Source organism: Salmo salar, chromosome 06 (genome assembly GCF_965601325.2).
Source record: "Salmo salar chromosome 06, fSalSal1, whole genome shotgun sequence".
NCBI classification, from domain to species: domain Eukaryota; kingdom Metazoa; phylum Chordata; class Actinopteri; order Salmoniformes; family Salmonidae; genus Salmo; species Salmo salar.
The window spans coordinates 93,981,726-93,994,296 of NC_138296.1; the positions used below are offsets into that span (position 1 = coordinate 93,981,726).

The 12,571-nt window shown below is 45.8% G+C and overlaps 1 protein-coding gene across 2 annotated transcripts in view; it reads left to right on the top strand.

Annotated features, from left to right (window-relative positions):
* The first annotated feature begins 2,762 nt into the window (after positions 1–2,762).
* Positions 2,763–12,571, top strand: part of LOC106608317 (protein-tyrosine kinase 2-beta) — a 91,740-nt gene continuing 81,931 nt past the window's right edge. Inside the window, exon 1 of one of the 2 annotated variants that reach the window (XM_045721173.2) lies at positions 2,763–2,928. The gene's annotated coding sequence lies outside the window, so the exon portion shown is untranslated. Of the gene's footprint in view, positions 2,929–2,990; positions 3,042–12,571 lie in introns of those variants that run through there. The other variant, XM_082977087.1, reaches the window with a different exon arrangement.

Genomic DNA, 12,571 nt, shown 5'->3' on the forward strand with positions numbered 1-12,571 from the left:
CTCATGTCCACCCTCTGTATATGCTGTTACTTCTACACCTCATGTCCACCCTCTGTATATGCTGTTCCTTCTATACCTCATGTCCACCCTCTGTATATGCTGTTCCTTCTACACCTCATGTCCACCCTCTGTATATGCTGTTCCTTCTACACCTCATGTCCACCCTCTGTATATGCTGTTACTTCTACACCTCATGTCCACCCTCTGTATATGCTGTTCCTTCTATACCTCATGTCCACCCTCTGTATATGCTGTTCCTTCTACACCTCATGTCCACCCTCTGTATATGCTGTTCCTTCTACACCTCATGTCCACCCTCTGTATATGCTGTTCCTTCTACACCTCATGTACCCCTCTCTGTATATGCCCCCATTAATGTTGCTAGTCACTTTCACTCAGAACACATTAACATGGCATAAATCATGGCGAAATGGGTAGAATTTTATGGAAATTATCTGGAAAACTGATTTAAAAAATATCTCTGCCCTATGGGAAAATTAGCAGAATTGCATGAAATGTGTGAAAATTGCTTGATTTTGTTAGTTTGTTCTCATATCGTTAACGTGACATAAGTGTGGCAGGTAGCCTAGCGTTGGGCCAGTAACCGAAAGGTCGCTGGTTCGAATCCCTTAGCCGACTAGGTGAAAAATCTCTTGATAAGCCTTTGAACAAGGCAATTAACCCTAATTGCTCCTGTAAGTGACTCTGGATAAGAGCTTCTGCTAAATGACTAAAATGTAAATAAGTCTTAGTGGCCCAAAAAAGACAAGAGCACAGGCCCTGTTTAGGAACCAGCTGTCTGTCTAACAAACAGAACTATGGCGCCCTTTAGTGTTCTTTATTAGTTATTAGGCGACCCAAGGGTGGATTGCTATACTCCTCGCTGTGAAAATACTGCATCTGCAAAAACTCTGCCTCCTAAAGACATTCAACCTAACCTGAGTAGGCCTACAGAAGACGTGGTAACGTGTGTTAACCTGTTATGGCTAGGGGGCAGTATTTTCACGGCTGGATAAAAAACGTACCCGATTTAATCTGGTTACCACTCCTACCCAGTAACTAGAATATGCATATACTTATTACATATGGATAGAAAACACCCTAAAGTTTCTAAAACTGTTTGAATGGTGTCTGTGAGTATAACAGAACTCATTTGGCAGGCAAAAACCTGACAAGGTTTCATGCAGGAAGTGGCCTGTCTGACAAGGTGTCGTTCTTCTTGTCTCTGTTTATTGAAGAGTGAGGATCTTAGCTGTCCCGTGACACTTCCTACGGCTGCCATAGGGTCTCAGAAGGCGGTAAAAAGCTGAATCGTGGCTTTGCAGGCTCTGGCTGAAACAAAGTAGCACGTTTGGGTAGTGGCTGGTTACAGTACTGTGAGACTCAGGCTCGTGCCCGCGTCGACCGAAAGCTTTGTTTACTTTCCTCTGTTTAGCTAAAAGGAGATTCCCGGTCGGAATATTATCGCTTTTTTACGAGAAAAATGGCATAAAAATGGATTTTAAACAGCGGTTGACATGCTTCGAAGTACGGTAATGGAATATTTAGATTTTTTTGGTCACGAATTGCGCCATGCGCGCATCCCTGATTTACCATTTCAGATAGTGTCTGGGACGCACGAACAAAACGCCGCTATTCGGATATAACGATGGATTATTTTGGACCAAACCAACATTTGTTATTGAAGTAGCAGTCCTGGGATTGCATTCTGACGAAGACAACAAAAGGTAATCAAACTTTTATAATAGTAAACCTGATATTGGTGAGTGCTAAACTTGCCGGGTGTCTAAATAGCTAGCCCGTGATGCCTGGGCTATGTACTTAGAATATTGCAAAATGTGCTTTCACCAAAAAGCTATTTTAAAATCGGACATATCGAGTGCATAGAGGAGTTCTGTACTCTGTTTTAGGGTTGTCATCTGATGAAGATCATCAAAGGTTAGTGCTGCATTTAGCTGTCTTCTGGGTTTTTGTGACATTATATGCTAGCTTGAAAAATGGGTGTCTGATTATTTCTGGCTTGGTACTCTGCTGACATAATCTAATGTTTTGCTTTCGTTGTAAAGCCTTTTTGAAATCGGACAGTGTGGTTAGATAAAGGAGAGTCTTATCTTTAAAATGCTGTGAAATAGTCATATGTTTGAAAAATTGAAGTTTTTGTATTTTTGAGGAATTTGTAATTCGCGCCACGCCTATCATTGGATATTGGAGCAGGTGTTCCGCTAGCGGAACGTCTAGATGTAAGTTAATGTATCTAGTGTTTCAACACTATACATAACCATTTCTCTGGCAAACACATTTATTCCACTATACTTTATGTTTTGAATAGTTTATGCATGCCCACTCTAAGACACTATAGTGTGTAGCCCTATAGAGAATATAAACGTTTTGAACCCAGCTAAATATTTATGTATTTATTTTGTTGGGTTCAAAACGTTTATATTCTCTATAGGGCTACACACTATAGTGTCTTAGAGTGGGCATGCATATATATATATAAACGTTTTGAACCCAACTAAATAAATATATATATATATATATATATATATATATATATATATATATATATATATATATATATATTTATTTAGTTGGGTTCAAAACGTTTATATTCCCTATAGGGCTACACACTATAGTGTCTTAGAGTGGGCATGCATAAACTATATATATATATATTCACAAACGTAGTTTATAACATAGCTATTACTTGCACAAAACACAATATAAATTGTAATACCACAGAAATAAGGAAGTATCCTACCGACAAGGGAGTGGCTTGAGCATACATCTTCCTGCTCCACATACACTTTCTTCGAGGGAATACCTGGTAATACCCAAAGGACTAGGCCTATAGCGCATCTACCTCGCAGAAATACAATATCAACATTTCCTTGCAGATGCTGGTGGAGTGTCAAGTTCTCAAATTAGGTAAGAGGCAAATTCGTAAAACTCAATGTAAGAAGTGTTTTCACAACTGTCAAATGTAGACTTACCCTTCAGGTGTAGGAGACTCAACGGGACGGGACGTTAGCTGCGTCAAGGTATTTCAAGTGATCCGAGTTATTCATTATTGTTTACGGTTCACGCAAAACGAAACTGTTCAAGAGTCGTTTGAAGTCAGTAAAATTATACCGTGAACGTCATATTATTTATTTATTTATTCAAATATGTCATGTCGTGTCTCTAAAATGAAATGTTCAAAACATGAAGACTGAGGACATAATGTGCTTCATGTAACAGATTGATTAACACGTCTTAATGCTAAGAGTCCTTTACCGTTATAGATATATATGAAATACCTTTGGATTCAAGCATTTGAACTTGAGCAACATATTCACAATGTGTGGTATTTCTTCCATTGCATTTGGTACCTGAGTTCAGTTGGAAGATTCTCAATGATTACTGCAAGTCTGTGCAGGTGAAATTGTGGCAAGTACTTCCAGCGCCTGCGTGTATGACGCTGCAGTATGCAACCCTACCTACTCTAAAACAAGTGTTATTGCTATACTGACTCTCTTGTAGAATTGGCAAGTAATACAGGGTTTATCTATCTGTGTTTTGGCTCTGGTTTTGACAAGTGAGGTGGATTACCGCGGTAAAGTTGGTTTGAGATTCGATATTGGTCAGACATTCGGAACTTCAAACTTCTATTGCTCAGGAACGGTTTTAGCTATATACCTCAGGTTAGGCTCTTTATGAAGGAAAAAAGGTGTACAACATTGCACAGGTCTTATTTTCCCGAGTCCGACCCGAGCTTCATAATCACAAGGCAACCGTGTAGGCAGCCGTCTCAAAGTCAATGCAACTAGTTAGGGACCGTCAACAAAGTGCATGATCACAATATTCAAAATCCAATAGCTCTTATACACCAAGTGACTTAGCAACCTCATTTCAACTGTCCATTATTTTTTACATAGAGAGGCAAGTTGCACACCCTTTGGTTTTCTCATAAAATGATACCAAAAGTTTTAACATATATATATTTATTTAAAGAAAAATACTTATTTCAATAACTCCTTGGCCATGTGACCTACGCAGCATAAACCAACATTGTATTGTTCACAGGTTAGGGACACACATCACACATGGTTTTCCTATAAAGTGCTTACACAATTTTATATAAATATTTGAAAATGTCAAATTTCAACAGCTCTCCAACCACATGACTTAACAACCTAATTTCAACTGTCTGTTATTCCTTATATAGAAAGGCATGTTTCACATGCTTTAGTTTTCTCATCAAAAGATTCCATTTAATACAAATTATTTTATTGATAAAAAAGCACTTACAATTCAATTTCTCCTTGACCATGTGACCTAGACTCCTCGAACCAATGTTGATTTTCTGAAATATTGTTACATTATCTTTTACTTGAATTTATTTGTTAAACGTTTGACTTAGAATTCCAATAGGTCCTTGATCACATAACCTAGTCACCGTAAAACCAACTTTCTATTGTTCACAAGTCAGGTATACACATTGCACACCCATAAAGGAAAATATTACAGCCCAACTCTCTGACTTCCTCAGGTTCACACAACAATAAAACTTTCTGCTCTGCGAAGTTCTGAATAGTATTGTGTTAAATAATTTGTCAAAGTGCAACATTCATCTCTATAGCCTCTCTGTCAACCTTCTTCAATATGTTCAGAATTCTGTAGCTTCAGTGGTCACGCTGAACACCATTTTGGTGTTATCTTACCTTTATGGCTCAATCTGTTTGCAGGCATTCTGATGGGCTGGCAGGGGGGGGGGGGGGTGAGGGAAAAGATAGTGTTCTCTCTACTCTGGGTCCTTATCTGATGTTATGGTATGAAGTAAGGCTGCGGACTGTTGCAGTACAGGCTGTATGCTACTTCTCATTGTCCACGTTGTCTGAATAATTTAAAACCTTTGAACGACCATCGTTGTTCGATCTATCCTTGGATGCTTTATTTCACCGGAAAGTGAAAAACTTCCCTACATCCACACGTAAAACCAGGGAAACCATCACATCTACTCTCCACCAACTCCACTGCTCAGCTACACATCTCTCCATGTCTTGGCTCTTTCTTACCGTTCTGACATGCTTGCACATCGAAATTCCCTGTCACTCACTCTACTCATCTGACTCCAGCGTCCTTATAACCACTAAGACCAGACTCCTGGCCATTGGGGACCTTGTCTTCAGTGCCTTCAGCTCAGCTGGACTCTTCTGAAACTCCTCAAACATCCATTTGAATATTTAGAACCATCTCTTCAGACAGCACCTATGTTACCCTCCATTTAGGCCCCCCCAGTCTCCCATTTCTTGTTAGATGTTTTGACTAGAATCAAACATTTGTTTTTACAATATTACTCCAGTGCTAACCTCTGGCTTCCTGTTAAGGCTAGGGCTGATTTTCAAGTTTTTTGTTAAGCTACAAAGCATTACATGTACTTGCTCCAACTTAACTCTCTGATTTGTTCCTGCCGTACATTATGTACCTATGTGTACGCTACGGTCACAAGACGCAGGCCTCCTTATTGTCCCTAGAATTTCAAAGGAAACAGCTGGAGGCAGGACTTTCTCCTATATATCTCCTCTTTTATGGAATAGTCTTGCCGTTCCATGTGAGATAAACAGACTCGGTTTCTAACTTTTAAGTCTTTGCTGAAGACCCATCTCTTCATTAGGTCCTATGGCTCAGGGGTGCGTTAGGTGAACGGCAAGGCATTGGCAAGAGGAACCACTCTTGCTGTCTCTGCTTGGCCGGTTCCCCACTCACTCCTGGGATTCTCTGACCCTATTAAGGAGGCCGAGTCTCTGGCAGTCAGAGACGGCAAGAGTGGTTCCTCCCTATGCCAGGCTTTGTTCACTATACTCGACTCCCTTGGGACTTCCTGTCCGGTTTTGCTCCCCTTTAGGGCTAGTGTAGTGGGGAACATATTCCGGTTTTGCTCCCTTTAGGGCTAGTGTAGTGGGGAACATATTCCCCCTTAGGGCTAGTGTAGTGGGGAACATATTCCCCCTTAGGGCTAGTGTAGTGGGGAACATATTCCCCCTTAGGGCTAGTGTAGTGGGGAACATATTCCCCCTTAGGGCTAGTGTAGTGGGGAACATATTCCCCTTTAGGGCTAGTGTAGTGGGGAACATATTCCCCCTTAGGGCTAGTGTAGTGGGGAACATATTCCCCCTTAGGGCTAGTGTAGTGGGGAACATATTCCCCCTTAGGGCTAGTGTAGTGGGGAACATATTCCCCCTTAGGGCTAGTGTAGTGGGGAACATATTCCCCCTTAGGGCTAGTGTAGTGGGGAACATATTCCCCCTTAGGGCTAGTGTAGTGGGGAACATATTCCCCCTTAGGGCTAGTGTAGTGGGGAACATATTCCCCCTTAGGGCTAGTGTAGTGGGGAACATATTCCCCCTTAGGGCTAGTGTAGTGGGGAACATATTCCCCCTTTAGGGCTAGTGTAGTGGGGAACATATTCCCCCTTAGGGCTAGTGTAGTGGGGAACATATTCCCCCTTAGGGCTAGTGTAGTGGGGAACATATTCCCCCTTAGGGCTAGTGTAGTGGGGAACATATTCCCCCTTAGGGCTAGTGTAGTGGGGAACATATTCCCCCTTAGGGCTAGTGTAGTGGGGAACATATTCCCCCTTAGGGCTAGTGTAGTGGGGAACATATTCCCCCTTAGGGCTAGTGTAGTGGGGAACATATTCCCCCTTAGGGCTAGTGTAGTGGGGAACATATTCCCCTTTAGGGCTAGTGTAGTGGGGAACATATTCCCCCTTAGGGCTAGTGTAGTGGGGAACATATTCCCCCTTAGGGCTAGTGTAGTGGGGAACATATTCCCCCTTAGGGCTAGTGTAGTGGGGAACATATTCCCCCTTAGGGCTAGTGTAGTGGGGAACATATTCCCCCTTAGGGCTAGTGTAGTGGGGAACATATTCCCCCTTAGGGCTAGTGTAGTGGGGAACATATTCCCCTTTAGGGCTAGTGTAGTGGGGAACATATTCCCCTTTAGGGCTAGTGTAGTGGGGAACATATTCCCCCTTAGGGCTAGTGTAGTGGGGAACATATTCCCCCTTAGGGCTAGTGTAGTGGGGAACATATTCCCCCTTAGGGCTAGTGTAGTGGGGAACATATTCCCCTTTAGGGCTAGTGTAGTGGGGAACATATTCCCCTTTAGGGCTAGTGTAGTGGGGAACATATTCCCCTTTAGGGCTAGTGTAGTGGGGAACATATTCCCCCTTAGGGCTAGTGTAGTGGGGAACATATTCCCCCTTAGGGCTAGTGTAGTGGGGAACATATTCCCCCTTAGGGCTAGTGTAGTGGGGAACATATTCCCCCTTAGGGCTAGTGTAGTGGGGAACATATTCCCCTTTAGGGCTAGTGTAGTGGGGAACATATTCCCCTTTAGGGCTAGTGTAGTGGGGAACATATTCCCCCTTAGGGCTAGTGTAGTGGGGAACATATTCCCCCTTAGGGCTAGTGTAGTGGGGAACATATTCCCCCTTAGGGCTAGTGTAGTGGGGAACATATTCCCCCTTAGGGCTAGTGTAGTGGGGAACATATTCCCCCTTAGGGCTAGTGTAGTGGGGAACATATTCCCCTTTAGGGCTAGTGTAGTGGGGAACATATTCCCCCTTAGGGCTAGTGTAGTGGGGAACATATTCCCCCTTAGGGCTAGTGTAGTGGGGAACATATTCCCCCTTAGGGCTAGTGTAGTGGGGAACATATTCCCCCTTAGGGCTAGTGTAGTGGGGAACATATTCCCCCTTAGGGCTAGTGTAGTGGGGAACATATTCCCCCTTAGGGCTAGTGTAGTGGGGAACATATTCCCCCTTAGGGCTAGTGTAGTGGGGAACATATTCCCCTTTAGGGCTAGTGTAGTGGGGAACATATTCCCCTTAGGGCTAGTGTAGTGGGGAACATATTCCCCCTTAGGGCTAGTGTAGTGGGGAACATATTCCCCCTTAGGGCTAGTGTAGTGGGGAACATATTCCCCCTTAGGGCTAGTGTAGTGGGGAACATATTCCCCTTTAGGGCTAGTGTAGTGGGGAACATATTCCCCTTTAGGGCTAGTGTAGTGGGGAACATATTCCCCTTTAGGGCTAGTGTAGTGGGGAACATATTCCCCCTTAGGGCTAGTGTAGTGGGGAACATATTCCCCCTTAGGGCTAGTGTAGTGGGGAACATATTCCCCCTTAGGGCTAGTGTAGTGGGGAACATATTCCCCCTTAGGGCTAGTGTAGTGGGGAACATATTCCCCTTAGGGCTAGTGTAGTGGGGAACATATTCCCCCTTAGGGCTAGTGTAGTGGGGAACATATTCCCCCTTAGGGCTAGTGTAGTGGGGAACATATTCCCCCTTAGGGCTAGTGTAGTGGGGAACATATTCCCCCTTAGGGCTAGTGTAGTGGGGAACATATTCCCCCTTAGGGCTAGTGTAGTGGGGAACATATTCCCCCTTAGGGCTAGTGTAGTGGGGAACATATTCCCCCTTAGGGCTAGTGTAGTGGGGAACATATTCCCCCTTAGGGCTAGTGTAGTGGGGAACATATTCCCCCTTAGGGCTAGTGTAGTGGGGAACATATTCCCCCTTAGGGCTAGTGTAGTGGGGAACATATTCCCCCTTAGGGCTAGTGTAGTGGGGAACATATTCCCCTTTAGGGCTAGTGTAGTGGGGAACATATTCCCCTTTAGGGCTAGTGTAGTGGGGAACATATTCCCCCTTAGGGCTAGTGTAGTGGGGAACATATTCCCCCTTAGGGCTAGTGTAGTGGGGAACATATTCCCCTTTAGGGCTAGTGTAGTGGGGAACATATTCCCCTTTAGGGCTAGTGTAGTGGGGAACATATTCCCCTTTAGGGCTAGTGTAGTGGGGAACATATTCCCCCTTAGGGCTAGTGTAGTGGGGAACATATTCCCCCTTAGGGCTAGTGTAGTGGGGAACATATTCCCCCTTAGGGCTAGTGTAGTGGGGAACATATTCCCCCTTAGGGCTAGTGTAGTGGGGAACATATTCCCCCTTAGGGCTAGTGTAGTGGGGAACATATTCCCCTTTAGGGCTAGTGTAGTGGGGAACATATTCCCCCTTAGGGCTAGTGTAGTGGGGAACATATTCCCCCTTAGGGCTAGTGTAGTGGGGAACATATTCCCCCTTAGGGCTAGTGTAGTGGGGAACATATTCCCCCTTAGGGCTAGTGTAGTGGGGAACATATTCCCCCTTAGGGCTAGTGTAGTGGGGAACATATTCCCCCTTAGGGCTAGTGTAGTGGGGAACATATTCCCCTTTAGGGCTAGTGTAGTGGGGAACATATTCCCCCTTAGGGCTAGTGTAGTGGGGAACATATTCCCCCTTAGGGCTAGTGTAGTGGGGAACATATTCCCCCTTAGGGCTAGTGTAGTGGGGAACATATTCCCCTTTAGGGCTAGTGTAGTGGGGAACATATTCCCCCTTAGGGCTAGTGTAGTGGGGAACATATTCCCCCTTAGGGCTAGTGTAGTGGGGAACATATTCCCCCTTAGGGCTAGTGTAGTGGGGAACATATTCCCCTTTAGGGCTAGTGTAGTGGGGAACATATTCCCCTTTAGGGCTAGTGTAGTGGGGAACATATTCCCCTTTAGGGCTAGTGTAGTGGGGAACATATTCCCCCTTAGGGCTAGTGTAGTGGGGAACATATTCCCCCTTAGGGCTAGTGTAGTGGGGAACATATTCCCCCTTAGGGCTAGTGTAGTGGGGAACATATTCCCCCTTAGGGCTAGTGTAGTGGGGAACATATTCCCCCTTAGGGCTAGTGTAGTGGGGAACATATTCCCCCTTAGGGCTAGTGTAGTGGGGAACATATTCCCCCTTAGGGCTAGTGTAGTGGGGAACATATTCCCCTTTAGGGCTAGTGTAGTGGGGAACATATTCCCCCTTAGGGCTAGTGTAGTGGGGAACATATTCCCCCTTAGGGCTAGTGTAGTGGGGAACATATTCCCCCTTAGGGCTAGTGTAGTGGGGAACATATTCCCCCTTAGGGCTAGTGTAGTGGGGAACATATTCCCCTTTAGGGCTAGTGTAGTGGGGAACATATTCCCCCTTAGGGCTAGTGTAGTGGGGAACATATTCCCCCTTAGGGCTAGTGTAGTGGGGAACATATTCCCCCTTAGGGCTAGTGTAGTGGGGAACATATTCCCCCTTAGGGCTAGTGTAGTGGGGAACATATTCCCCCTTAGGGCTAGTGTAGTGGGGAACATATTCCCCTTTAGGGCTAGTGTAGTGGGGAACATATTCCCCCTTAGGGCTAGTGTAGTGGGGAACATATTCCCCCTTAGGGCTAGTGTAGTGGGGAACATATTCCCCCTTAGGGCTAGTGTAGTGGGGAACATATTCCCCCTTAGGGCTAGTGTAGTGGGGAACATATTCCGGTTTTGCTCCCCTTAGGGCTAGTGTAGCCCCTTAGGGCTAGTGTAGTGGGGAACATATTCCCCCTTAGGGCTAGTGTAGTGGGGAACATATTCCCCCTTAGGGCTAGTGTAGTGGGGAACATATTCCGGTTTTGCTCCCCTTAGGGCTAGTGTAGTGGGGAACATATTCCCCCTTAGGGCTAGTGTAGTGGGGAACATATTCCCCCTTAGGGCTAGTGTAGTGGGGAACATATTCCGGTTTTGCTCCCCTTAGGGCTAGTGTAGTGGGGAACATATTCCCCCTTAGGGCTAGTGTAGTGGGGAACATATTCCCCCTTAGGGCTAGTGTAGTGGGGAACATATTCCGGTTTTGCTCCCCTTAGGGCTAGTGTAGTGGGGAACATATTCCGGTTTTGCTCCCCTTAGGGCTAGTGTAGTGGGGAACATATTCCGGTTTTGCTCCCCTTAGGGCTAGTGTAGTGGGGAACATATTCCCCCTTAGGGCTAGTGTAGTGGGGAACATATTCCGGTTTTGCTCCCCTTAGGGCTAGTGTAGTGGGGAACATATTCCGGTTTTGCTCCCCTTAGGGCTAGTGTAGTGGGGAACATATTCCGGTTTTGCTCCCCTTAGGGCTAGTGTAGTGGGGAACATATTCCGGTTTTGCTCCCCTTAGGGCTAGTGTAGTGGGGAACATATTCCGGTTTTGCTCCCCTTAGGGCTAGTGTAGTGGGGAACATATTCCGGTTTTGCTCCCCTTAGGGCTAGTGTAGTGGGGAACATATTCCGGTTTTGCTCCCCTTAGGGCTAGTGTAGTGGGGAACATATTCCGGTTTTGCTCCCCTTAGGGCTAGTGTAGTGGGGAACATATTCCGGTTTTGCTCCCCTTAGGGCTAGTGTAGTGGGGAACATATTCCGGTTTTGCTCCCCTTAGGGCTAGTGTAGTGGGGAACATATTCCGGTTTTGCTCCCCTTAGGGCTAGTGTAGTGGGGAACATATTCCGGTTTTGCTCCCCTTAGGGCTAGTGTAGTGGGGAACATATTCCGGTTTTGCTCCCCTTAGGGCTAGTGTAGTGGGGAACATATTCCGGTTTTGCTCCCCTTAGGGCTAGTGTAGTGGGGAACATATTCCGGTTTTGCTCCCCTTAGGGCTAGTGTAGTGGGGAACATATTCCGGTTTTGCTCCCCTTAGGGCTAGTGTAGTGGGGAACATATTCCGGTTTTGCTCCCCTTAGGGCTAGTGTAGTGGGGAACATATTCCGGTTTTGCTCCCCTTAGGGCTAGTGTAGTGGGGAACATATTCCGGTTTTGCTCCCCTTAGGGCTAGTGTAGTGGGGAACATATTCCGGTTTTGCTCCCCTTAGGGCTAGTGTAGTGGGGAACATATTCCGGTTTTGCTCCCCTTAGGGCTAGTGTAGTGGGGAACATATTCCGGTTTTGCTCCCCTTAGGGCTAGTGTAGTGGGGAACATATTCCGGTTTTGCTCCCCTTAGGGCTAGTGTAGTGGGGAACATATTCCGGTTTTGCTCCCCTTAGGGCTAGTGTAGTGGGGAACATATTCCGGTTTTGCTCCCCTTAGGGCTAGTGTAGTGGGGAACATATTCCGGTTTTGCTCCCCTTAGGGCTAGTGTAGTGGGGAACATATTCCGGTTTTGCTCCCCTTAGGGCTAGTGTAGTGGGGAACATATTCCGGTTTTGCTCCCCTTAGGGCTAGTGTAGTGGGGAACATATTCCGGTTTTGCTCCCCTTAGGGCTAGTGTAGTGGGGAACATATTCCGGTTTTGCTCCCCTTAGGGCTAGTGTAGTGGGGAACATATTCCGGTTTTGCTCCCCTTTAGGGCTAGTGTAGTGGGGAACATATTCCTGGGCCATATGCAACCTTTTATCAAGGTAGTATGTTAGTGGTCTGTGGATTTTGGTTGAGTGGTGTGGGGGTTGTGCTTTGGCATAGTGGGTGGTGTTTATCCTTCCTCATTGGCCCTGTCCGGTAGTACTTTTGGACAGGTCTACAGTGTTGCCCAACCTCCCCTGTCTCAGCCTGCTGTATCTGTTCTGCAATAGTCTATGTGCCGGGGGAGGCAGGGTCAGTCTGTCCTATCTGGTGTACTGTGTGGTCTTAGACATACTCCCTCTGATCCTCATCTATCTCTCTGTTTCCACACACACACACACACACACACACACACACACACACACACACACACACACACACACAC